The sequence below is a fragment of the Falco peregrinus genome, chromosome 4 (assembly GCF_023634155.1).
Source record: "Falco peregrinus isolate bFalPer1 chromosome 4, bFalPer1.pri, whole genome shotgun sequence".
Lineage (NCBI taxonomy): Eukaryota > Metazoa > Chordata > Aves > Falconiformes > Falconidae > Falco > Falco peregrinus.
Window position 1 is genome coordinate 61,235,650 of NC_073724.1, and position 25,953 is coordinate 61,261,602.

Genomic DNA, 25,953 nt, shown 5'->3' on the forward strand with positions numbered 1-25,953 from the left:
GGGAGACAAATGTCGTAAATAACAAATGCCCCCCACCTTCCTCCTGCTTTCTTATCTCATATGGTATGGAATGTCCCATTGGTCACTTTGGGTGAGCTGTCCTGGCTATGTCCCCTCCCAAGATCTTGCCCACCCCCAGCTTACTGGTGGTGGTGGTGAAAAAGGGTTGGAGAGCCAGCCTTGGTGCCTTACGGGCACTGCTCAACAGTACCAAAACAACACCAAAACCCCAAAAGGGTTACCCCCACCTTTCTAGCTACCAATACAAAGCACAACATTATAAGGGCTACTATGGGGCTTAGCCAGACTCAATACAGCAACAATGAAAACTTCGTTTGTCTCCATTTTCCATATAACCATTGCCTTCAGTCAAAGATTATTAATGATGGCAGCAGAGAATATGATAGGCCTCTTGAAGGAGTTTCCATAGTCTTTGAACTGTAGATTTAACTCATACAAAGCTGTAATTTTTGCCTGAAATCTTTGCTGCAGTACGCTTTGGCTGTGGTAGTAAGTTTGGTTATCTTACATTACATTTTCAGAACAGGAGAAATTACTAAAATTGAAACCTAGATATTTTTAAGTTAAAAAGCACTCTTTTCAAAAGTTACTTCCAAAATATTGACGTTCCAAAATGCTAGAACTTCTTGAATTCAGTTCTTGGTGAGCTTTACTTGGGGTAGATATTTTATATTATGGCAGAATGACATACTGTGGGAGTATTGTTAAGCACTTGCTTTAGCCTTACAAGGCCAGGCTTCTCAGGCTCCTTCTATGGAGAGTGAGCAGAGTGCTCCAGGGAAATGGTGGGTTCCTTAGTCAGGGTCCTGTTCTGAACCTTTCCCTAAGGATGCACATCTCTCCTTGTGACCATGGAGAGTTTCTAGAGAGTTGAGGTTTTGAAGTATAAAGTCAGCTTTTAAAAAATGCTTTCTATCCTTATGAACTGCAAAGTACTTACAGTAAAAACTCAGACTGTTTTCTGGTAAAAATGGGTTTTTTTCCTCTCGTCCCATAGAGTCAATCTCTTATTTAATCTATGTATACATATCAAAATGCATATATTTATTGTTGCATAAGTTACATCTTCATGTTTTCTGCCCTTAGCTTTGAAATAAGTTTTGTGTTGTAGGTTTTTTTTGCAACTATCCAAATGATGAAAATTTCATGTGATTTGCTTCTATGAATCTAAAACTGTGCATACAATCTTAAAGCCAATAGCCAAGTCTTAATTCACTCGGCATTATAAAATTTTCAAGTATCCAAAAGAACGAATTTGGCAAACACTTTATGTAGAACAATGGTTGAAGAACACTATGTCTTATTAGTAAAAGCAAAACTAATCTCTTTGTAAGTTAGTACAGCACTAAAAGTGTAGTTTTGATTAGTACAATATTATTTTTGTCCCATGATCTTTTCTCACATGTTGTGGAAAGGCAATTGTTTGCATAGTTATCTGTTCATGATACTCAATATTTACTTGTCAAAGGGCAAAAAACCCTGTAACAATGAGAAATAGATGTGGTTTTAATTTTTCTGGTTCTGCTTGTTTAATAAACAGGGGTTGTAATCCCTGGGGGGGGGTAGGGGTGGGGTGGGGAGGGAATATTTGCTTCTCTATAAGCAAATGATAGACAGATTGAAAAAAGAACACAGTTGCCACCCACAACTTTTTCAGAGCTTGGAGAAATACCAATAATTCCATATACATATACACAACATATTACATATATGTACTTATATTCCATATACATATATATATATGGAATATACAGAAGTTTATAAAGACTTAATTTTCAGTAATTAAGGAAACAATATTTTCTAGTGAATAAGAAAAAAATATCGAAGTGCATGGAAGACATCTAAATCGCAGGGCAGTAAGCTAGAGTGAAAACTTGGTGCACATTAAATGTTCTATGGCATATGTAATTTCCTAGATATACACACAGGGAAGACTGAAGCAAAAAATAATGCTTTAAAATATGAAGTTCGAGGAGCACATGATTAAGTCTGTATGATGAAGAAAAAGCAGAAGGTTACCATTTTGGGGTCACACAGTTTCTGGTTACAGCATTTGAACCCCATTTACCAAAAAAACCCCAAGTTCTGACTCTTGCAACAGAGAATTATAAAAGTGCATCTGGTGAGATCTGTACTTCAGAGAACAAATGCATCCTTTCCCATTTTATCTGCATTAAATATTTCTGAGGTCACACTTAATCAGACAAAGGTGAAATTAAGGTTATGCATGAAAAAGCTGTTGATTTTTATGGAAATTAAGCCTAAATGGTGTATGGAACATTTTTCTAAGAGAAAACAACTTTAATGCAAAAGACCAATTTTTGAGTCAGAGTGGTCTTGTAGTTGTGAATAAAAGGAGAGCTTGGAATTACAATCAAATGATGAATAATTTTCTATATTTTTCTGTAAAAAAGGACTTTAAAATTGTGAATTTTAACTGTAGGGATGAAATTCTTACAGAAAGTTATTTCTGCTCGTCTTTTTTAAAGTGAATATCCAACCAATCTCCCCCACTGATTTCTAGGGGAAGTTATGCATCCAAGTATGGACTTTACAGTAGGTACCCTGCCATGAATATTTGAGAACTTAAACTCTGACCTGGTCATAGTGATGAGGTAATTCTGAGATTTTAGAGAAGACAGCTCTCCTTAGATAAAATCTCACTCTCCCCTTTTAGCTTTCTACTGGTGTCCTTCTGAAAGGACTTGATCTTCCCTGCTACCACGGAATAGAAATAAGAAATGAATCCTTTGATCATTTGGTTCTTAAATAGAGCCTGCTTTCATTCTTACATGGTTGGAAATTTAAAATAGAAGTGCCAGAAGTATCTTATGTGAAGAAAATCAAGTAAGTTACGGTGGCCAAGATTGTATTAGTCCTGAAAGAGGCAGATAATACTGGTCATAAAACTGTGGAAAAGCTTTCAGTGAATCTTGAGTGCACATGTTGGGGAGCAGACCACACCTATTTTTCCCTCCTGAACTGCAATGTGTCACTTAATGGCGTGTTTAAATTTGATGAATTTCCAAAGGAACGTTCTGCTCATCTATGACATCTATCCCATCACCCTAAGGTCTTTTTCTCTGTAATGAATTCATCTGGGTGTGATACACAGCAAACAAATTCTTGCAGTGCAACAGTATTCAAGGTATCTCAGTGTTTCTCAGTGATTTTCTTTGTGTTGACTTATAATGACTACCAGCACAGATTTTGTCTTCTCCAATAAGTTAATTAACTTTTGCCATGCATGAAAATTGACTAAAGCATTCTGCAGCAAAGTGTGGGATGGTTGGGAGGAATGATTTGAAGTCTTTTTCTGTTAAGTTCTTAATCCATTTCTCCTTTTTCTAGGAAATGCACTGAAAATATATTACAGATTTTCTTTTCCTAGCACACAGCTTTATATCATTGTTGAGGAGAAAAACATGGAACCAAAAGTGTTCAAGTATATTGTGACAAACTAGAGTAGACTTAGATCAGCTGTTAATTATAGATATTATTTAAAATTAATTCTTTACCTTTTTTGTTTGCTATTGGTGGAAATAAGAATTTTAGATAAATTTTATAAAAATATTTAACTAAATCTCTAAGTTACTCATTTTCCATGTAAAATTGGCTATTATTTTTATTGTGTTGCTGAATATACAAATGGGATGATTTTCATGTTAATGACTGAGTGAATTCAAGTACTAGATGCTTTTTAATATTTTAAAACAGATCTCTGGAGAACTCACTTGTACTGAAATTTATGACAGGCTGGAGGTGGCTTTATTTTCCTCTGTATTTGTCCATGTAGCAGTAACAAATGACCTGATTGAATGAATCACAGCAATGTCAGCTCTGCACTTTTATTTTTAACTGTGCAATCTGTTGTGATTTGAGGACTGAATTGTAGAAATACATCTTGTTATGCAGGAAAAACTCCTGTGTCAAATGGCCAGTGTTCACCTGGAGGGTGTACATGACAAAACACTACACTATATGTATTACAATTAAAAAATACCACATGGAGGAGTAGGAGCAAGGTAATGACATCAGGATAGATTTACTTGTTCTTTATTCTGATCTCCTTCTCTAGAGATTACATTGCTTAAAACTAAAATAATTTAAATAAACATCTGTGCATTATTTATATCTGTTTTGCTCTCTCTTTCATAATTTTAAGATTCCCCAAATTGTGGTAGGATCTTCCTGGCAGGGAGGAAGATGTGGTCATCTACTCACCAGATGTTCAACCCTGCTGCAAAGAGTGGGGAAGGAGATAGCATGATGAAGGATGAAATTGCAGTATTCAAGTAATGCAAATGTTTTCCTGAGATGTACTCTTCTTAAATATTTTTTTTTTTTCTTTTCTTTTCTTTTTTTTTTTTTTTTTTAGAATAAGGTTATTGAGGGTCTGCAAGCTGTTACTCATTTTTAAAGGTAGCATAGATATTTGCTTTAAGGCAATAACAAAATGAGATTTGCCCAAACAGTTTTGTGGGCATTTGATATCTTGGACTTAGCAATTTGAATGCAATTTGGTTAGCTCCCCACCATTCTCATACGGAGGTGGAACCCATGTGCAGTCTAGGAGCATCAGATGTTCTGGTGTTCTTTTAGCTAATTTTAGTAGTTTTAAAGAGTAAATTAGTAAAGAAAGAGTTTTGTTTTAAAATACTTTATATCTAATAACATATCTACTTCATATATAAGATTGGAAGCTTTAAATGAGGGAAAAGCAGAGGGGATATTTGCATTAGAAAGAATAAAGAACAATAACTCTTATCTGTTGCTAGCACATTGCTTTCCCTAAAACATTCTGTAAATACCTTCATTCATGTCTGGACCTGACACACAGTATATTATCTTTTGCTTAATTAGCGGTGTTTTCAGTCTCTTCTTTTCCTGCAGTGAAAACTCATTTCTAAATTTTATGAGGTGTCAGACTTCCTCTAACAGTGTGAAAAAACAGCTTGAAGGCTCTAAGTAAAAGGTTTTAGGCCATGATTGACACAGTATAGTAGGTCATATGCTCCCTGACAAGCAGTAAATTCTGAGCTATACCACAAAATACAGGTGTTTCTATGGAAGATTCTGACTGGATAATTTGTGAGCATCAGCCTATATATCAAGTGCAGCAGAATGTAAATGGCTTGTGGAAAATCTTTCTTTGCTAGATATGTCCAGGAAAGAGAGGATGCTGTATGTGTGGCAATGAATTATATCTAACCAATGGAAATGGGGATTGCAGCTTACACTGATGAAAAGCACAACCATCACTCAGACAGACTTTGACAGGACCTTCCAATCAAAATTCCACTTTCTGGCCCTGGCCAGGTTTAATTTACAGAGACACACACATACGCAAAGTTTGAAACAATTTTGATGAACAAATCACATCCTCACAAACTAAGTTGGCAAAAGACCCTGTTGGAAATGACTGTTTCGTAAGTGTACCCAGTCTACGACATGATGGAAATGTGTTTGCATAAACCACTTTGTAATATACTGTCAGAATGCTTTTATTGACAATTAGGAGTTTTTCCCCCTGATATTCTAATACAAATGATACTTTGCTACCATGCAGATGTGATGGTTTATATTTTCCTGGGTATTCTGGAGCAGTTAATGATGGGTAGACAATTTCTGCTGGTTCAAATTTTGGACTCCCAGCAGTGTGAGGAAAACTGCTCCTCTGTACCCTGCTTTTCTGTGACATGCATTTTCTGCTTTCTCTTTGGTATAATTAAAGCTATTTGCATGAAAAGAGAGGGTTGCGGAAGAGGTGGACTTAGAAATCCACCTACTCTTGCTGTTTACTCTTTGCATAAAGTCATAATCCCTGATGAAGTAATCAGCATTTCTGCAATTACAAATCATGAAGTTGCACAAAGGAAGCTGCGCTTCAGGGATTCTGATCAAAAAGGATTCTGAGGGCTGTTACCTGGTGGCTGAATTCAACGGGAACTGGATACAGCCAGCATTTCTCACTATCAGACCTACTTTCCTGAAGTCAACCAGTAAAATTGCCATTGTTTTCAGTGAAGCAGAATGATACCTCAAATGAGAAAAAGGAAATGAATATTGAAGAAACAAAGATGCTTCTTTCATGCAAATTACTTTACTAACAAATAAAAAAGGAAGAATTAGAACCAGGAAATATAGGAGATAAAGAGAAACTGTTGTCTGAATTAATGCCTTTCAAATTTTCCAATGAGGCATTTAGTAGCAATGTTCATTATACTTTGATAATTATTTGGAGCGTTCTCCCTCAGAAACTGGTAGTAGTGAAAGACTGTACCATGGTTCAGTAGTTAGGGATTCTTTTACACCATTATGCAAAAAAGAATAAAAAGGGTTTTTTCTAGGGGGAGGGCTGGGAACCTGTGAAATAAGCGAGCTCAATTAGGGAAAACCTGAAGTTAACAGGAGTGAATTGTGTAGGATATGTATATTTTAAATTAGCTGACTGCAAAAGAATAATCCAAATTAAATTAAAACTAAAAAAGCAACACTACCACCCCACCTCCCCCAAGCCAAAACTGTAAAATCTTTCCTAGTGGTCTACCCACCACAATATAAGTAAAAGCAAAATGCAAGTAAAATAGGTGGTGTATATCCAGTGGATATTGTAGGTCAGTGTTTGTGAGCTGTTGCCATGCAGTAACAATAATGTTAATTAAAAGTCTTGCCTTCAATTTCTGTTGCCACAGTTTTGTAAGTTACTCGAAGCTGGCTGACTCCTGAGACTGTAGGTTGTGTGAACAACAATATCTGTTTCCACTGAGCTAATTTTTAAATTGTACCCAGGTTATGCATGAATTTAGTCAATATTTTGCACTATAAGGCAAGACAAAATAGTACATACTGACGAAACTGTATCTGTCTTAATTATTGCCAGAGAAGAAAATGGTGTATGCACAAAGTTCAATGTTTAGTGCCTAGTGGGAAGTTCTTAATAATGGTATCTATTGAGACAAACTGATTTTTTTTCCCTGCTACATTTTTATAAAGATGTACTGCTTGATATTAGATGTCAAGTTAAGGGGGGGAAAAATTTAATAGTGTAATATTCTTTTAAAAATCAGATCTATGCAAAGAAATATATTATTCCCTTTATTTTTTTTTTCCTGTCATTAATTTGCTCAGAGCATTTATTAGAGTCTACCTATTTTGTTTCAACTTGACCCAGTCAAAGCAGTTTAAAGACATTTACAGTGATGAAGAGGGAGCTTCAATTAACCTTCTTGGCTGAGATATTTGATATGCATGAGTTACTATATAACGGCTTAATTATCTAATACTCTTTGTAAAAGATTTCTAATAAAGAATGGAATTGATTTATATATTATGAGAGCATAATAATTTATTTAATTTCTCATCAGATTTCTTTTGCCAAAATGTATGTAAATTACCTAGCAACCCATGAAACCAAGACAATAGTCAGGACCTGACAACTTTCTAACTGTATGTGTGTTTTGATAACTTTGCTTTGAAGGAGAAGCAAAGCTGCTGCTAACTAATAACCAAGTACTATAAAACTGCACTGCAGGTCAGAACTCATTAGAGCTATAGAGATGTATGTTAATCTTTTTTCTAGAGATTCATTGTCATAATTCGTACCATAATAGATAAGAGATAGACTAAAATGATTTCATTTTTTAAAAATTCATTTTACAGGTCCTAAGTTGATATTACAAATATATATATGTTTAAATGATGTGATTTACCCCTACTGTTTTTGTGACATTAGAATTAATGTATTCATCATCTTTAATAAGAATATAAATATACATTTTTTCTTAAAGATTACATACTTGTGAAATAGAACAAAGGAGTAGATATGGGCTCAACTAAGGAATAAACAATCACAGTGTTTCAGGCTAAGTTTTGGCTTATCTCAGTCCTGACGCAGTCTAAGGCCACCCCTAGCATGGAATGAGCAGATTCCTTGAGTACTTGGTGGCCCATTACAACAATACTAGTCAAATAGTAAAAAAACCAAAGTAGTTTGTTTTTACTGGATCAACTGTCAAGGCTTCTTAATGAGAAAGATAATTATCATATTACAAAAGAGAAAACTAAGGAACTGAAGAATTGAATGACTTCTTGAAGGTACAAACAGAGCCAGCAACAAAGAAAGGCACAAGAATTGTGGTTTGATTCACCAGTTATCTGTATTACATAGGTTTTGCTCCCCTAGGGCTGCCACATTTTGGTTGTGGTGTTAGGGGAACTGAAAGGGTGATGTGGGTTTTTTTTGTTGTTTTTTGGGTTTTTTTTTTCCTTGGTGGAAAACATTCGAATCTATGAACTGTATTTTTGAAAAGAGTTTTCAAAAAAAGCCAGGACATTAGTCAGCAGATGAAAAGATGGAAACATCCAGGGAGAAATCTCTGCTGAATTTGATGTGAAATTTGCTATTGACTTTGGGGAATTCAGGATTTCACCATAAAGTGGCAGTAATAAAATCTCCAAAAACTAGAAAAGGATAGTTCAAAGCTGAAATTTAGGAAGAGGTTTGGGAAATGAGTAAGGAGCAAGAAGGAAGTAGAAAATAATGAATTCAGGACTGTAAGCAAGAGTAGACTTGCATGGAGTTCTAAAGGTGGGAATAAATGAAACAAAGCAGTCTCTCATCTCTAAGACAAGGTGAAGATTAATATTTTTGCATGAAGGCTTGTGGTTTTTTGCTCTTTTGAAATGTATTTTCCTCTCCAGTAAAAAGCACAAAGCTAATAAGCATAAATCCTTGTAAGACAAACACAGATAAACAGGGTTTGCTAAAATTTGCCATGAATGACTTCTCATTTTCTAGAAAAATACAGACTGTTTTGTAATTTAGACGTTTTGCTCAATTGTTAAGAAATTTCTTACATTGTGTTTCAGCAAAAAAGCCCAGAGTCTTACCATACAATGCAACTATAAAGCATCACCATTCCCTTCCTTTCAGGACACAACGTTCATTATGTTTTGACCTAGTTGCTGCAGGTTGACTCCACCCTTGAGGTCCCAATAAATGTCTTAAGTTCTCTTTATGATCAAGAAAGGGCACTTTGCCTCCAGCAAGCAGGCTGTCTCATCTGTAAATTGGTATGCAGGCTAGGAAGGATGACCCGGGGTGGGGTGAAGCTTTTGCCCAGCTGTTGGCAAGAGACTGGTGTTCAACTAGGTTTTTGCATATTTTTTACTTTATTTACTCCAAAATGTAGACATCTAATTTCTGATTAAGTTATATTTTAAATGCTTAAGTGTCATCTTGGATATCACCTGAAAATAAAATAGAGAATGTGGATTATGCTATCCATTTGTACATTGTAAAGCAAGGAGGTAATTACCTCCATTTTATCAAAACTGAAGCTGTCAACAGTAATCACTTTCAGTGTAGGACTCAAATGTTAGGCATGAACTAGAATTTCTTTGTTAGAATGTTTCAAATTGTATTTAATATGTATTTTTCGTAAGCATTTCTTATGCATCACAGTGCCTGTCTGTGTTACAAGTTCGTGCAAAACTAATGATGGAGTTCTTAATGTGTTGATTGGGTTTACAGCTTTTCCATCTACAAAGAGTATGAGTAGAAAAGGCTAGATTTCTGGAAAAAAACCCCTTGCTTAGTGAGTCAATGCTTTGGGAATAGTATAAATCTGAGATACCTTTATTTGAACTGGAAACCGACCTTCATAACTCAAGAACAGCTTTAATCTGGCTCAAAGTAAAGAGCAGGAAATGCCCAGGATATTTACACTTCTGTAGTAAAAAGTTTGAATTCACATAGAGAAATTGAAATTATCTAGGATAAGATTCATGGTACTTCAGTCCAGGAGTCTCATTCCTAGACTAGTCAATGAAGACTTATTTAAAAGTAAGCGTCCATGCCATCCTAAACTATGAAGTAGGTCACCGATACCCACTATGGTAATAAAAGCATTATGGTAATTACGGGGGTGGGGAAGCAGAAGTTTTAAAACTGAATAAAGTTTTGGAATACTGACCAAGTAATCTGGGATCAACTGAAAAAAAGTGATTTTTCACTGACATGTTTGCTTTAAAGTTGAGTGATTTTTTAATATTTTTTTTCAGATAGTGATTGTCTCAATGAAATAAAAAAAGTTCTGACAATATTTTACCAAACCAAGCCTTTTCTCTATTACGTTTCAAGTGTTGGAAGTAAGGCATGGGAAGTAATTGTAAGACAAAGCTCCAAAAGTTTTGAAGGATAACCTTGATGAAAAGAAAAAAACAATCCCACTGAAACTTCTTAGAAGAGGTTTGCTGTCACCAGAGCAGCTTTACTTTCAGGCACCATTGACATGTTCAGTTTACTAGCTTTAATAGAGCCATATCCTGGGAATATCTGTCTTTGGATGCTGAGAATATATGACATTGTTAACCAAACTCTTGCGGAGCTCAGTAACTTTAATCTTCATTTTTCCCAACCAACTGCAACTTTCTAGTAGCCATAAAAGAAGAAAAACATTATTTACATAATGAGGCCCTTTCTGGGTCTGTTAGCATGACATAAAAAGGGGTGATTATTTTTTTCCTCCAAAAGTTCACCAAATATTTATCAGTTTTTTCCAGTAAATTCTAGCAAAATGTGATGAATTCATGGAAAAGAACTTGACCAGAAAGAAGAAAGAAGAAATGCCAACACACTGAAATACCGTGGGTTTTTTGTGTGTTGTTACAATCAATATGCAGGTGACTGAAATGATGAGAAAATAGTTGTATTCTTGCAGTTGACAATTTTTCCTCCCCCGTCATCATGCTGTGTCATACTATGAAGCTTTACAATGCTGATACAGTTCCTGTAGGTTTGCTTAATGGTAAACATGCAAAAATCACTCAGCAACAGCTTAGAAAAAAATATCAAAAGGTCTTTGTTTGGTGGCAGAGTTAAGTTTCTCCTCTGACAACTTCAAGCAACAGGAATGCAGAAATGGAACTTTCTCAGTCAAAACACTGAGCAAGGTTTAGGCACATCCAGGTATGTTCAGGATACAGAGTTAATTTAGCAAGCTACGTGGCAACATTACAGCAGATATACAAGCTGACAAAGGTATACTAATATTTTTGAAATCAGAAAACTTTCGTTGTAGCTACCACAATACTTTGCATTTGTTGGCTCCTCTTGGCAGGAGAAGGGGGAAAGGGAGCAAAGACAAGTGGAACAGGAATGAAGGAAAGATTTTCTGCTGGTTTTTTATCTCTCCTGAAAGTCCTTGAGGTTACCAGCAGGCTTCTTAGGATGTTTTAAGAGTTTTCTCATGCTAATAAATTACTTTTTTTTCTATTATAATGCTTAAATAGTGCTAAAGAATTTTTAACTCTGAGTAAAAAAAAGCAGGCCACATAGGAATCACCTTTTTCCAAGAACATATCTAAACTTCATTTTCTTAAATACAAAGCTAAATTTAATTTGCTATTTTTAGAAATAAGTTTCATAAATCATTATGATTATAGGCAAACAATAATTGTTTGATCAATTTATAAGGAATACATACAAAAGCCTGCAAGTAACAGGCAAGTAAATAATATTGGGAGGCTAAACTGTGGCAGTTCAGAATCTCTTCTTTTCTTGCTTTTACATTAGTGGTGCTTGTATGTACACACATGTGTATGTGCACTTGTGTGGGTGTAAGTCCTTTTGTGAGCTATTAATGGAGAAACAGGGCTCATTACATCCTGGAAAAATTGCAGTACTGCTTTTGCAAGGAAGGAGAGGGGAGTTAATGCAAACCCTAATGTAGTCACAGAGGATTGCTGCTTTCGTGATGCCAGACACTCTGAACTTCAGTATCCAGACAATACTAGCAACTCTTTCAGTACGTCTGCCTACCTAGCTCATTTCCAAGAAAGATTACAATTAAAAAAAGAATAAAAATCTGGGAATCTCACATAATTTTGACTTTTTAGCTTTTTGCTGTGGGATGTGCATTTCAGTATCTACATTCCAGTGACAAGCCAGAGCTGCTACACATGGCTTCCTCACCCTCTCTGATGAGAAACATAAAATGAAGACAGCATCTATCCATATGTTCAGAGGCAACTGGGGGAGCAGAGAGGCTGGCTGTGAGAGAAGTTTGTTTGAGTAATCTTGTTAGAAAACAATGCAATGTTATTTTAATACCCTTTGAACAGCACCAATTTCAAGGCATGAATCTGTTTTTGTTGCATTGCATGTTAGCATGCTGAATGGGCTGGCATCCATCTTCTGATGGGCCTTCTAGGGCCTTTTAAGACAGGGCCTCTTAAGACCCTTGACTGCTAATTTAAATGGATATTGCAAAGAAAAGCCAGCATAGCTCTGCTCTCCTTGGGGCTGGTGATGTCCTCCCTCACACACTTCCATTTCCCTTTGTTAGTCTTTTATCATTGACAAATTCTGTAGAATGTTTGTCCAAATAGTGCAGTCTCATACAGAAAAAAACCCACTTATATAGAAAAAGAATGTAATGATAATACAGCACAATATTAGTAATATAGCAGCAACTTTCACTTCAAAGTGATGTGGCTTTATAAAGGATACACAGCTTATATACACACAGGCATATATACGTATAGGTGCAATTTAGGTAGCAGTTAAAAGCTCAAACTAAAGACTGAAGAAGTGTGCTATTGGAGATGATGAAAAGTTCATCTAATCCAGTAACAGAAGAAGCTCAGAGAAAGGATAAAAAAAGAAGACTGCATATAATGTGATCTTTCCCCAGAAATACCTGGTTATCTTCCAGTAATCAATTAGTTAGGCAAATCTTGAGCTGGCTTGCTTTATTCTTCATGAATTTCTAGTATCCGTTTTGAACACATGTATACCTTTGGCTTTCTCACTAACCCTCAGCAAGGACAATTCATCAAATATCTTATTAATCAAGTGATTCATTGTATGTCATCTTAAAAACACAAAACAAGCACACACACATCTGTATTCCACCCCCTCTACACACACCCTGTGCTTGTTTTGACCCCAATTCTACTTCTAGTGAGGATATTTTTCACTTGGTTGCCTGCTGAAATAGGTAATTCTTGTTCTTAAGCAAAGAATGCAATCAAGGAGTGAAAGAGAAATTAGTTATTCTTGTAAGAAGGGAAGACCAAACTCCCAAAGGGAACACAGCACTGCAAGGCGCTGAACCCAGAACTGCTCCATATCTCTTGGAGGAACATCTTTCCTTTGAGCTCTTGGCTTGTAAAATTTGGCCGATGGTGTGGAGAAAAAAAATAGGCTGCAGCAGTAACAGTGTCTTTCAGAAACCTGTTTCGTGCCCCAAACCATGATTTGCGACATGCAACCCTATCTCTTCTCATTTCCCTCACTCCTACCCGCCCCCTCCCCCGCCCATGCCTTCTCTTGTTGCTTGTGCTCTCAAAATACGTGCAGCCTAACATGTACTTTTGTGCAATAATTCCCGATCATTTTTCTCTTTCCAGTGAATATGGGAGCACTGGGGTTGGGGATTTACTAGTCAACATGATTCAACGGTGGTTTGGCATATATGTTTTTCCTTCTTTAGTAGCTAGTTAGCTGAAAAAACCCTCATCTATTTGTCATCATTTCTAAACAACCACAAGTCAGAGATGTTCTGACTGTATCCATGACAAGTACAAGTACAAGGTTGTTTTCTTGGAAGGAGCAACAGTATTGGGGTGGCAGCTGAGGAATGTGACTGCATTTAGTCATGCAAGCATTTTTCCTTTTAAGACCCTTAAAATCAAACAAATTAAACACTGATTAAAGTGTTTTTATGAAGGTGTGCACTAGCATCAGCAAAGGCTGAGTGTGTCTCCAAATTGTGTTCACAAGGAGTTATTTTTATAAGCTCTAGCAAACCCCATTTTGAGGAGAGTATACAACTCTACTTGAAAGCTTGATAATAAACTGAATCTAATTATAGAAACATATGGAAACACCATCTATAATTTTTGTATTTTGGTATACATAATCATATGGTAAGGAATTTTTTCCAAAGTGTACTCAGCATATAAAGTGAATAATAGGTAATAGTTACTTCCTTTAACTGCTGTAGTCATTAAAGTTTCAAATTATAATTCAAGATAAACTAACTTCAGGAGGTCAGGTTTACTATGGGTTTTTATTATCCCATGTGAAACAGAAACAGAGTTGATAGTTTTCTTCAGGGCAAGAGTCCATTTGTAATTGACACTAAAAACCTGCTAATTTCATACTCTGGCTCTAAACATTTTAATCTTTCTCAGCAGCTATAGAATGCGCTGTTTCCTTTCCAGTGTGTGATGGAACCAAGAATATATGGTCTTGAGAAAGGTGAATTAATCAGCTGAAAGGGAGAGGTGAAACAAAACTGAGAGGAAGAAATGTAAACCTCTATGTGACAGTGAACTGTAACCCTGAGTGTGTTAACTTTGGTGCTCTGTCACTGGTCCTCTGCTTTGGTTAAGCACATGTATGTTTTTAGTCTTGCAATGCCTATAGCGTCTGTGCTATTTGAGTCAGGAATGGGCTTTGTTCTGAGTGCAAGCAGCATGTAACATAACTGGATGTTGGTGCCTGTTCAGAGCTGGTAGATGCTATTCATGTGATTATATTAATTTTTACTGTACAAGATGTGTTCATACACTTTAGAGAAAACATATCATGTTTGCTGTCTTTTGCTTACAATGGAAATTATGTAAGGGATTATTAAAGGATCTGTTACTCTGACTCACCGGCTGGTAAACTAATTACACTGTGATGTGTTGCTATTCCTATATGGATCGTAAGTTTAATTAGCTGTCAGAGTGTATAGCACCCTTGCATATAGGCATCTTTTGGCATTTAAAACATAACTAACTCATATACATAATTCATATTTCTTGCCTAATATCTTGTTAACACATTTCTGAAATTTTGTTTTGCATACCAAGAAGAGCTTACCTTTTTTTCTGAATTTATTCTTTAGCAATTGTTTTGCAAGATTCAATATTATAATCAGAGTCCTTGGATGTGATCTTAAGACTCAAAAGCATGACTGAGTTACTGCACATGGGCTTTTCAAGACCACTCTCCACATCTGGGAGAAAAGCAAAGCAGTTTAACTTAGCTTGACTTTCTTCAACCCTGGGTTAACTCAAAGTTACCTTATACTTGCTGTGGATACACAAAATTTGTTATCATGGCTGAACTGAGGTTCAGAAACTATTCTAAACTGCAGTACTATCTGAACGCTTGCTGTTTTTAGCACTCTACACCTGTAAAGCCAACCATCTGAAGATACACCTTAATGGTTATTTGAACATGGGTGATAACAGTCCTCACAGACTTTTATTTCTAGATAGTCTTATTATCTAGAAGGAGGTAACACAGAGTTTGTTTGCCAGCATTTCAATTAATAAAAGAATGATGAAGAAGACCAACACAACAAATGGGGAATGTATGCACTCCTGCTAGTTTTGCCTCTTTCTTTTAACCATAATATGAGGGATTTTTATTTTTTTTTCCTGAGGAAGTTGTGGGCTAGAGGGTGGGGTAACAACATCCCCCCCATTGCATTCCTCCTGGCCCAAACTTGGATGTAACTCAAAGCTTATGCTGCAAATCTGACTGATTGAGTAGGAACATCTGTCACTGTGGTAAACACTAAAATATTATGGGATATATTCTGATTTCACTGAAATCTGCTTTGAAATAACACTGCTCACCGGTCTTCACAAGCATGTGATACTAGTGACTTGTCTTCACCTTGTATGAAGAAGACCACTACCTGAGTAGAGCTACTCATTTTATTGTAAATTAAGTTTTTTTAAAATTTTACAGTAAATTTAGAGTTTCTTTGAATTTTGTTTTGTCTTGGGTTTTGTGGTTTTTGTATTATATTTTTTATTTTTTTAAATATATATTTATATTGTCCAGCTAATTGATCTGGCTGAGCAGTTAGCCTAATATTTAATAAAAATACTTTTCCAAATTTTTATTTTTTTTAATAATTAGCTGATGTTGTTGTTGTTACATGTATGCAATGAATACATACACAAATACAGTTTAGAAGCCTGAATTCATTAAAGGGAAGCCAGAATGGTAAACTTGATCTGGAAACTCTTACCCCACAGAATACATTTAATAACTACAGATATGAAAAGTTTTGGCTAAGAGTTTTAGAGCAAATGTAAATTCCTAAAGATTGGCTTTAAAATACGACTCAACTCCAATTCTCTGCTGGAGTTAAGAAGACTAATCATTGCAATAAACAGGACAACACATTTTTGAAAGGCTTTTGATCTCCTACTTAAAACACTGTACACTTTTAACAAAAAAGGTTACAGAGCATCCAGAAGTTTAGTGTGCAAGAGTATATCAAGTTTTTCAATACAGACAACTAATTTACTAAGGCTTCCAGATCTTGATGTAAGTGCCAGCTTTGAGCTTCAGATTCTAAAACTTGGGTAAAAATGGATTTGTATTTATCAAGGATTATATTGACATTTTCAGTGACCTAAGCTGAGGAACAAGGAATATAAATTAGATCTAGTTTACTAACATAAAAATTTTGATGTAATGGGAGTGGTGCTCCTTTTTTTTGTTTTTTGTTTTGTTTTTTTTTGTTACAGCAATCTTTCTCTTAGCAAACTAAACTAGAAAAATACATTCATGTGAAGTCTCATTTAAAAAGTATTAGGGTGTATGTGAAAGGGGCTTATCTATAATAACAGAATATGTGGCCCCTGGCATATGTCTGTGGCAATGTGGCATACATGTGTGGAAATGTGTTGTTAGATACCCTAAGTAACAGTCATTGTAATTATAGATTACTCACAAAATTGTCTAGGAGTGGGTAGGGAACGCACCCAGACATTACTTACCCAGATCAGATCCCTTTCTTGAGAAAGAATTTCTTCCTCTGCAGCAAACGGATATGAATAACTCGAGTAAACTGAAGGAATTCTAACAATACATATAAAGCAACAACAACATCAACAAATTATATATATAGTTATGCATGTATACATGTTTGCATCTCACTTGTATCCAGATGCTCCTCCATTGAAAATGCAAAGTCAGGCCTTTGTTTTTGAATAGTACATGAAAAACACACAGTTAAACCCCCATGTGACTCTTTGAAAGCGTACCCCATGTTGATAGGCTTTCATAGCTCAGCTTCCAAGGAGGCTAAGCCTCATTCAGAAACCCAAATTATCAATTTCTCTTGTTTGGAAAGCTTGAACAATTCAGGGAGATAAACATACTTCTGAACCATTGCCTAGTGATGCCTACTTTAAAAACTTGTCCTCTGTGGAAGTCAGAGTGAAACAAAATGCTATGACACTTCAGGGTTGTGTAGTTATGGACTGAAGTTATGTTGGTCTTGAAATACATTTCAGGCTCTGTGCTCTACGCTTGCAGAGCAGAAGCTCACCTCATTGAAATCAGATTAATCCCTGAAAAAGTGAGAGCAGTCAATGGCACTAAAGCTTCAAATATGAATGATCAGGAGCATGTGAGGTTGCTCAAAGAATATCGTCTCTGTGGGAGGACTTAGGGAAGCGATGAACTATAATCCCTTGAATGATTGTCCTTTTAAAGGAAAATTGCTCCAAATGCCTCTTGGGATATATTCTTAGAGTCGAACCTTTATTTTGTCTTCTTATTTTCAGAATTAACAAGTAGGAATTATCTTTTTTGCTCTTTACAATAATGAAAAAGAATTAAATAGTCTGGTGGATTATACACGCCCTTTAGATTGATTCCCAGGAAGTTTACAAATGTTTTGGATTTGCTATTCTGACCACCTTAAACTACACTTTTTATCAATGTCATTTAAGCAGCAGGGTCAAATATACAAAGACAGTCCATGTGTAGGTCTTATGTATGATATGTCTGGTAACCAATAGGATTTGTCAGATATTCAGAGGTAGAGTTAGATTTTTTGTTCATCATCTTTTTGACTGTCTGGGTATCTGTGTGGGAATCATGTTGTGAAATTATTCTCTTAATTCTCCATGGTAACAGCCATAGAGAAGTTGTAATAGACGAGAGGATGGAATTTTCCCTTTTAGATCAGTAAAGAAGGAGTCTGTTCCTTCACTAACATTAAAGAAAGCTTCACACACCACATTTCTGCTGATTTTGAGAAATTTTAAAAATTTGCCCAGACACCTCAGAATTTAGTTTATTCAGGGTCATTCAGATTTAATTAGGAATTTGGTGGTCTGATACTAAAGTGACGGACAAAAGGAACACTGGATATCTGGGAAGAAAATTTATTTGTGGTCCAGATTTTTCTACCCCACATGCTTTTGGAAATGGGTTTTGATCAAATAATTTGAGGAGGTGAATAGGGGATGGCTTTTGGTGCTGCTCTTCTACTGATGAACAAATATGTTTGGCAACTATGCAGCTATCTGTCAGCCAGATAGGAGGAAGCTCCATGGGAGAGGTGTCGCTTTGACAGATGCCTGCAGCTCTTGCTTGAATTGAATGAATTGTACATCTGGCTGCCTACAACTATATCACGCAACAAGGCACAATCTCTTTGTCTCCCTGCCTCCCACACCCTAGCTCTCCACTCCCTGTTTATTCTGGGTCTTACTGCAGCTGTGACACTGACTTCATCGTACAGATCTGGGTAGAATCTCCACTGCCTGCTAAGAAATGTGTTGCAGAAATGTGGCTGCTGTCCAGACGTCTGTTCTTGTCTCATCTTGTATTTCTGTTTAGACCTTTTGATCCCATTCCTGCCTCTGTTGTTTTGTTTGTTTTACTACTTGTCCCAAGAATCCTGTTGCTTTTTTGGTCTCTGAAGCCTTTCCTTCAGCCATAAGGCCAGTCTTTCTGTTTTCCCAGGCCAAGGCCTCCACCAGGCTGCAAATGGGTTATCCAGCTGATAACTGTGGTTACCCATCAAACCAAAGGATGACTGCGGCAATATAGTCTATGACTGGGTGGTCTTTTTGGCTCTCAGATGTAAGAATATATTTTGTGGTCAGCATTGACCAGCATTATGAGTGTCTTCTGAATGTTATGTATTGCTGGGAATACTCTGTCCATGGTGTGATGGCTCTCTGTTAAGTTGTTAAGTATTTTAAATATTGCCACCTTTATACCTCTTTTCTAACCTTTAGCCCTTACAATTTTTTAAGTGTTGTCCTGTGAAATCTTTGAGACCTTGTTCTGCAGTCCTTCTCTTAGTGGAATGTCTTTGGGTCTTGCAGAGTCTAAACCATTCAGATGGGTTGGTGAATTTGAAAAAAACTTACCATAGAGCCAGAATATTCATGTACACTGAATACTAAAACCCTGCAGAATTCTAAAAAACTGCAGAAAAAGGGGGGGGGGGGGGGGGGGGGGGTTGGGGGGGGGGGTGTTGGGTGGTTTCCCTCCTAGCAGTAGCATAATTTGTAATCACACTTTTTTTTTTTTCTTTTTCTGCTTAAGAAAGTGTGAAGTATTTTGCATGAATGGTTTTGTGGGATCTGCTTTGATTTTTTAAATACAAAATAAAATGAGTTTTACTCTGAGGACTCTGATAAAGTAATTCACATGCATGCTAAACAGTCTAGTTTGTCATAAAGCAATCCACCAAAACTTTAAAAAAAATTTAATTAATTGTAGATGACCAGAAGGTTAGTTAAGATTTTTTAGTTTAAATTTTAATTTTTTTATCTCAAATTGTGTATGGCAGGTTGAGTGACTGCGATGAAGTGCTATTGGATATTCTGAGGAATTGATAAAAAATCGGTATGAGCACAAATGGAAAAGGGGTGAGGCCTTATGTACTTTACCAAAGCAATATACTGAGCTTGAAGGAATGGGCTGTACAGACAGAATACCACAATATCTTCTTCAGAATATAATACAGCAGTGCAATAAGGGATAACACTGTGGGGAGAGCAATTGGGTCAGTGACAGAATAAAGAGTGCACACAGTTGAAGAAATCTTTGCTGTTCTTCTGCTGGACTGTCTCCTGAATGTGTGTGTGCACTGTCCTAGTAAAACCAACCCAGCTGCAAAAAAAATGAGACATTTAGAAGCAGCTCATGGTTTATCAACTCCACATGTTTTGCTTTGCTTAAAATGAACAGCAAGAAGATGTAAGACTGTCCTCAGTCCACACTTGGGAAAAGGAGGAGATGGGAGAAGCATTTGCACTCTGGTTTAGACCCTGCTCTCTTTTATGAACCCTTGCAAAAAAGGGCCAAGGTCACTCCTTAGCAATAACATTTTTATTTTTTTTTCTATTCAGAATTTGAGTTAAACAATGCTGTCAGCACAAAACCTAATATAGTACTTCACCTCATGTTGTCAGAACACTGGCCACAAATCAATGAATTTCTGTGGACATACCATTCAGTGATGTTGTTTTTCCTTGGGTCTGCTGTACATTTGCACAGACAGAACTATTACAGGATCTTGCAGTTTAAAGATTTATATTCACACAGTGACCTTCAGTCTAAGGTGGATGCAGCTTTCCAAATCTTAAATTTTGGCCACAAATGTCACTGAAATGTTGCATTTCAACTGCAGCAGCAAGCAAATACAAGCCAGAAGTCTACTTTCCAGCCAGTTCTACACAAGCAGAGGTTTCTGAAATACCTTCAGTGTTTAAGATAAAGTAATCAGTTATATTTTTCCCCAAATTTTTTCATGAGCAAGGTTGTCCATTTGTTATGGGTTTAAAAAAATGAGTATAAAGTCCAGACAGTGCCTAGGCTATATGAGACACTCTTAACAAGTTAGCGTAGTCCACAAAAGATGTATGACTAAGCTTAGTGATGAACATATGTAGAAGCTGAATTGCTTCAAAGACTACCCAATCAGATCTGGCAGGTTTTTTGTCTCTTCCATGTAGCTTAGAATGCTTTTGTGAAGTTCCTAACTTATTGCTTGTGTCTCTCAAAGGCAGATTCAGAATTGATCCTTTTTCCTCTCTGCTGGGAACTTACAAACTACTTTTGATGCTTAGCAATCAACAGCATGTGAAGACACAAGAGAAAAAGGAAAGAAAAAAACAAAAAACAAAGGTAAAACTATTAAGATCAGACTGCTACTAGATGAAGACCCTAGTATAGCCTCTTCTGTCTCTATGTCTGGGGATTTGTGCTTTTTAACTAGTGTTACCTCTACTCCAGTTTTGTTTCTTTTAAGCTTTTTGCAAGTTTTCATATGTTTAATGGAATAATTTTACTAAAGTGAGAGAACTGGAAACTTCAGAGAAAGCACATTATCTGTCTAAGAAGGGAGGTGATAAAACATAGTAATATTAGTAGAGATGGGACAGACTGGAATAACCACTTCAGGGATTGTTGTGAGAACAGCTTGTGACCTTTAAAAAAAGGGCCAAAATTTGTTTTGAAAGCATAGTCAAAATCCACTCATGATCTTAATATTAGGGAGGAAGTCTTGCAGCAGTTGAGCGCTAGTCAATGTGTCTGAATTACTAGTAGCTTGGATCAACTATTTTTTGTTCACAGGGTCTGGTCTCATATATGCATCATTAGAAAGCACTTCACTGCTGGACATAATATTGGAGGCAGTTGTATCACAGAAATAAATTTTTAGGGGAAAACATGAAGGACTTGTGCAGTGTCTTTGAAGCATGTTATTCTAATGACACTGGCTTACTGGGAAAAAGTAAATTCTAATACATTTCTCAAATTAAACTACTGCAAGAGCCAGTTATCCTGCATTTATAACTCAAAGCAAAGACAGTGGGTTGAAAGCTAGACAGCAGCAACCAATGTCTTTTTGAATAAGGCACAGCAAGTAAAACCAAATATATTGAATTTATACTGGTTTGCTAGGTACACCTAATCCTGAAATTCATGACCTCTAAGGGAGGGAAAGCATATGCAAATGCCTCTGGAATAAAATATATAAACAATCAGGTTTTTAAGCCTGCTTCAGGACAGCTTGCCTATATTCAGTGTTTGTGAATTGTTTTATTCTCAAGAATTATTACCAAAATAAGAGACATTCTAGGCCAGATCAACCTGGCTGGGATCTGCCTCCCTGAGAAGAGCTCAGCGTAGATCCTGTCTTTCAGAAAGGCTCTCCCATATCCTGATGGACAGCCTCAGTTCAGGAGCCCCATCTACTGCAATTTGCATCTCTCAGCAGGATCAACACCTGTTAGCTGGGTGAGTTCACTGAAGAAAAGCCAGCAGCCAGTTACATGAAAATAATAGCAGTGCACATTGTACAGCTACATTATAAACATAGGAGTGCAATAAAATGCAGTAGCTTCATAAATCTGTCATCTGAAGGATACGGCTGGAAATGCCTGTATCTCACCCTTCTGTGCAAAATTACTAACTCAGTGTTATCAGTGATTTCAGAAAGTCAGTGCTTACAAAACCAGCAAGTATCAGCAGAGTCAGCTATTCAAAATGCATGCAGGTAGGAATTCTTTTGTGGCACTTTTTGTTTATTTTATATGTCACACCCTGTCCCAGACTGAACATTGGCCATTTCTGTAATTTTCTTTATTCACTCCCAGTTATTAATTTGCCTTTTCCCCCCTTTGTTCAGCTTCACAGTTTCAGTGCCTTAGATATGCTTGTTTAACTCCCTTTTTGGTTTAATGCACTTTGGAGAAGGTTTTTAATTAAACTGTAATAGTTATGGTGCATGATATTTCCTGAAGATTAACTGAGTCTGGAGAAAGTGAGTAGTTCTAGGCTGCATCCTAGCAGGGAAATGCAAGTCATCATTATTTGTCAAAAATGCTTTGTGTTCGCTGAATTTCTCTTACAAAAGCAAGAGAAACATTAGATGAAGTGTGATTTTCTAGTGGAGTGTGAACTTTTAAGCAATTTTCTCGTTTTTTAATTTTGAGGCAGAGCATTTACAGCTCATTGATGATGGCTTCTGAGTGTGATAAGCTCCCTGAGTTTCTTCTTTTATGATACAAAGCTACTATATGACTGAGAGTATTCATATCTATTGAAGGACACAGTGGCCAGGAACTGAGCCAGGTACAGGGTGGTGGTGTGATGTGGATGGAGGAAAGTCCAAAAAGGACAACTGCATTCACTTACATGTACTGCCTGGCTTTGGGGAAAAGTGGAAGACTGAACCAAAACTTGTTCTTTAATTCTGGGGTTTGAAGATTAGCAATACATATAGTATTTCCAAAGTCTAGAGACTGTTGAAATTCTTGGCTTCAGTGGATGGATCTTTGTTGGAGTTGTCCTTGTTTTACAACAGGACTGAATATGGCTTGTATTATCCTCTACATGAATTACTCAGTATTTGAAAACATACATTTTAAAGGTGTATAAATGAATCACATAAAAAAATTAGAATACTCACATGGCTTCAATATTTGGTTTCAGATGAGCTTTTAATGCATGGGTGTAGCATAAACAAATGCATATAAACTCAGTGTGAAAACTGATGAGCAGTATCATTACAAAAGCTGATCCAGTACTTAGGATTGCTGATGAGAAGTTAATTACCATGCCTGGATCCAGAGAAAGATCTTACATTCCAGAAGCCACTTGAGCATATCCAATAAAAGCCTATTCATCTACAGTGCTCTTTAGGCTGATTTCCTATGGAAATTCTCCAGCCTGCTGTCTGATTGGGTGGAAAGCTGTAATTTGGAAGATTGCGCGAAAATAGTGACTGGTGGAGAAGGGAGACATTCTAGGTGATCCCACTGAAGAAAAGGCTTCCCAAGTGAGTTCACAGCTTCTTAGAGGTTCCCTGGTGATGAAAACTTTCTCAGTGTTTGAAGCATTTCCTTTGAAATGGAGGGCATGGAAGATTGCAGTTGCCTGCCTTGTCCGTGCATCAAACTGAAACAGCCCTTTTTCTTGCAACCGTCTGGTGGCAGTGCGCGTGGGTTCTCAAAGGACAGAGCAGACCCCTTCTAAATTAGAGGGAAGCAGTGTGGCTTCTGTCACAACAAAAAAGCAATAGCTGTCATATGACTTGGGAGCTGGCGAACTATATAGGGCAGGTGGGAAAAATTCTGCCATCCCCCTTAAGGTCTTGGCGCCCCGCCACAGTATATATGCACCTGACGCAGAGCACTTGGCTTGCAGGACTGAGACATAGACACACAGGAGACAAAGCAGCACTAATTCCTCTAATCAGAGAGGCATTTGTTTTATCACACTTTGCTGCAAGAAAGAACGAGTCCTGCAGGGTCAGACTACTCCCATTTGCCATAGAAGAGCATTCAGAGCTCTTAACTCCAATTGTGCTCCCGTGGAGTCTCCATTCAGGGTTGTCCTGGAGAGCAACTGGCAAATTTAACCTGCTATGCAGCACGCAAGAACTCGCCTTGTGTAATGTGCTACCCGTTAATAGCTCTGGCTTCTATTAACTCACCATAGTAATTCAGAAATTAACAGAGAAATGTAAATTAAAAATAAGAAACACAAAGGAATAAAGCTACGTAGGCACTGAGGGCCTTGGGTTCCCTAGTGTAGGCTGGAGAATGACACAGTGGCTGGTCCTAGCTCAGGCACTGTTTATCATGTAAATCAATTGAATCAAGTAGAAGTAGCTCTTAAAAACTCCTGTCTAACAGAAATGGAACTTGATGGCTTAAACTTGTACAAACATATTTCAAGGCTGTCTGGAGCTTAAGATACTGATCATGCTGTGAATTGGAATCTTTTTTTCTGGTTGGTATTGTTAACTCTTTGGTGTTACTAGCTAACAGCTCATACAGTCTGATTTTTATCTATCTGACAAAGTTTTGTTTATTTTCAGGTTCCCACAGCTTCTTATAAAGCTTTATACCTGTCATTAATGGGTCTTCTCTCTAGGGTTCATCGTGGTGACACCCTGGAATGCAAAAAAAAGCCTCCCTATGTTTTGGGCAAGCTCTAATCACAGTCAGTCAGCTAAAGGAAATGGAAGCTTTGTAACACAAAGGAGTTAATGTGTCCCATTCTCTTACCGGATCACACCTGAAACTTGGTACTGATTCAGTCCCTCTATAGGTACTTCACCTCAATTTGACCTATGGGTTTCCTTCTCTTTTTTTCTGTTTTACTGAACTAAGCCCTGTTTTTACACGTACAACCTAGCAGACACTGGTATTTGCTGTGAACCTTAGTTTTTTAATGACACATCACGGTAATCATATTCAGATCCATTTCAGACATTTGTAATGAAATTTGCTTCTTAAAGTAGTTAAGTGTGCTTTCCTTTGCTGTTCAGCTGATACAGAAAATATAAACCTGCTAATTATGGTAGTCATCCATTTCACTTCTATTTGTAAGATAAAGCATTTGATGGCTATGGACAAAACTTTCAAGCTATTTGGTTAATTCGCTCCCATTAAATCGATCAATTTAATGGGCACATTAATAAGTAAGTAGATCTGGACCTTTGTTCTTTCCCTGTTTTCCTCGAAAAATAGCTGGTAGATGAGATTCTGACTCATGTAAGGGCTACAGTTCTGATGCAAAGTAAGTTTTGGAAAAGATAGATGCATCCTGTCACACTCAAATTCTGTATTATTATGCATAAGAAATGACCCGAGTGTCAGTCCTATTAGCTGCTCTTAGCTTCTATGTGAAATTAAACTGAGCACTGAAAGAAAACATGAACTCTCACACTTAGCTTTAAACATATTCTTGTTTCAGCAGGAAAAGTTCATTCCAGACATCTGAGGTGCACCAAACATATGTTTGCTATTTGTTGAACCTTTAACCATGTATTTTTTCTGGAATATTTCATTAGGGAATAATTCAGATGTTCAAAATAATGAAATGAGTAGGAGGTTTATACATTCATTTAAAAAGCTAGTTTATATAATTCCCATCAGATTATATTATTCACTGAGTTAAAAAAAAAATCAATACAAGTCCTTATTCAATTTTGTGTTTAATATTTAATTTAGGCGATTTCATTTTAAGAACAATGGGGAATTCCCTGCGTAAAGACCAAGCAAACAAAAAGAGGAAAACCAGCTGCTCATCTAAAGGAGAGCTCTCTGACATGTCAGTTTGGACTGGGTACAAGAATGAGTTGG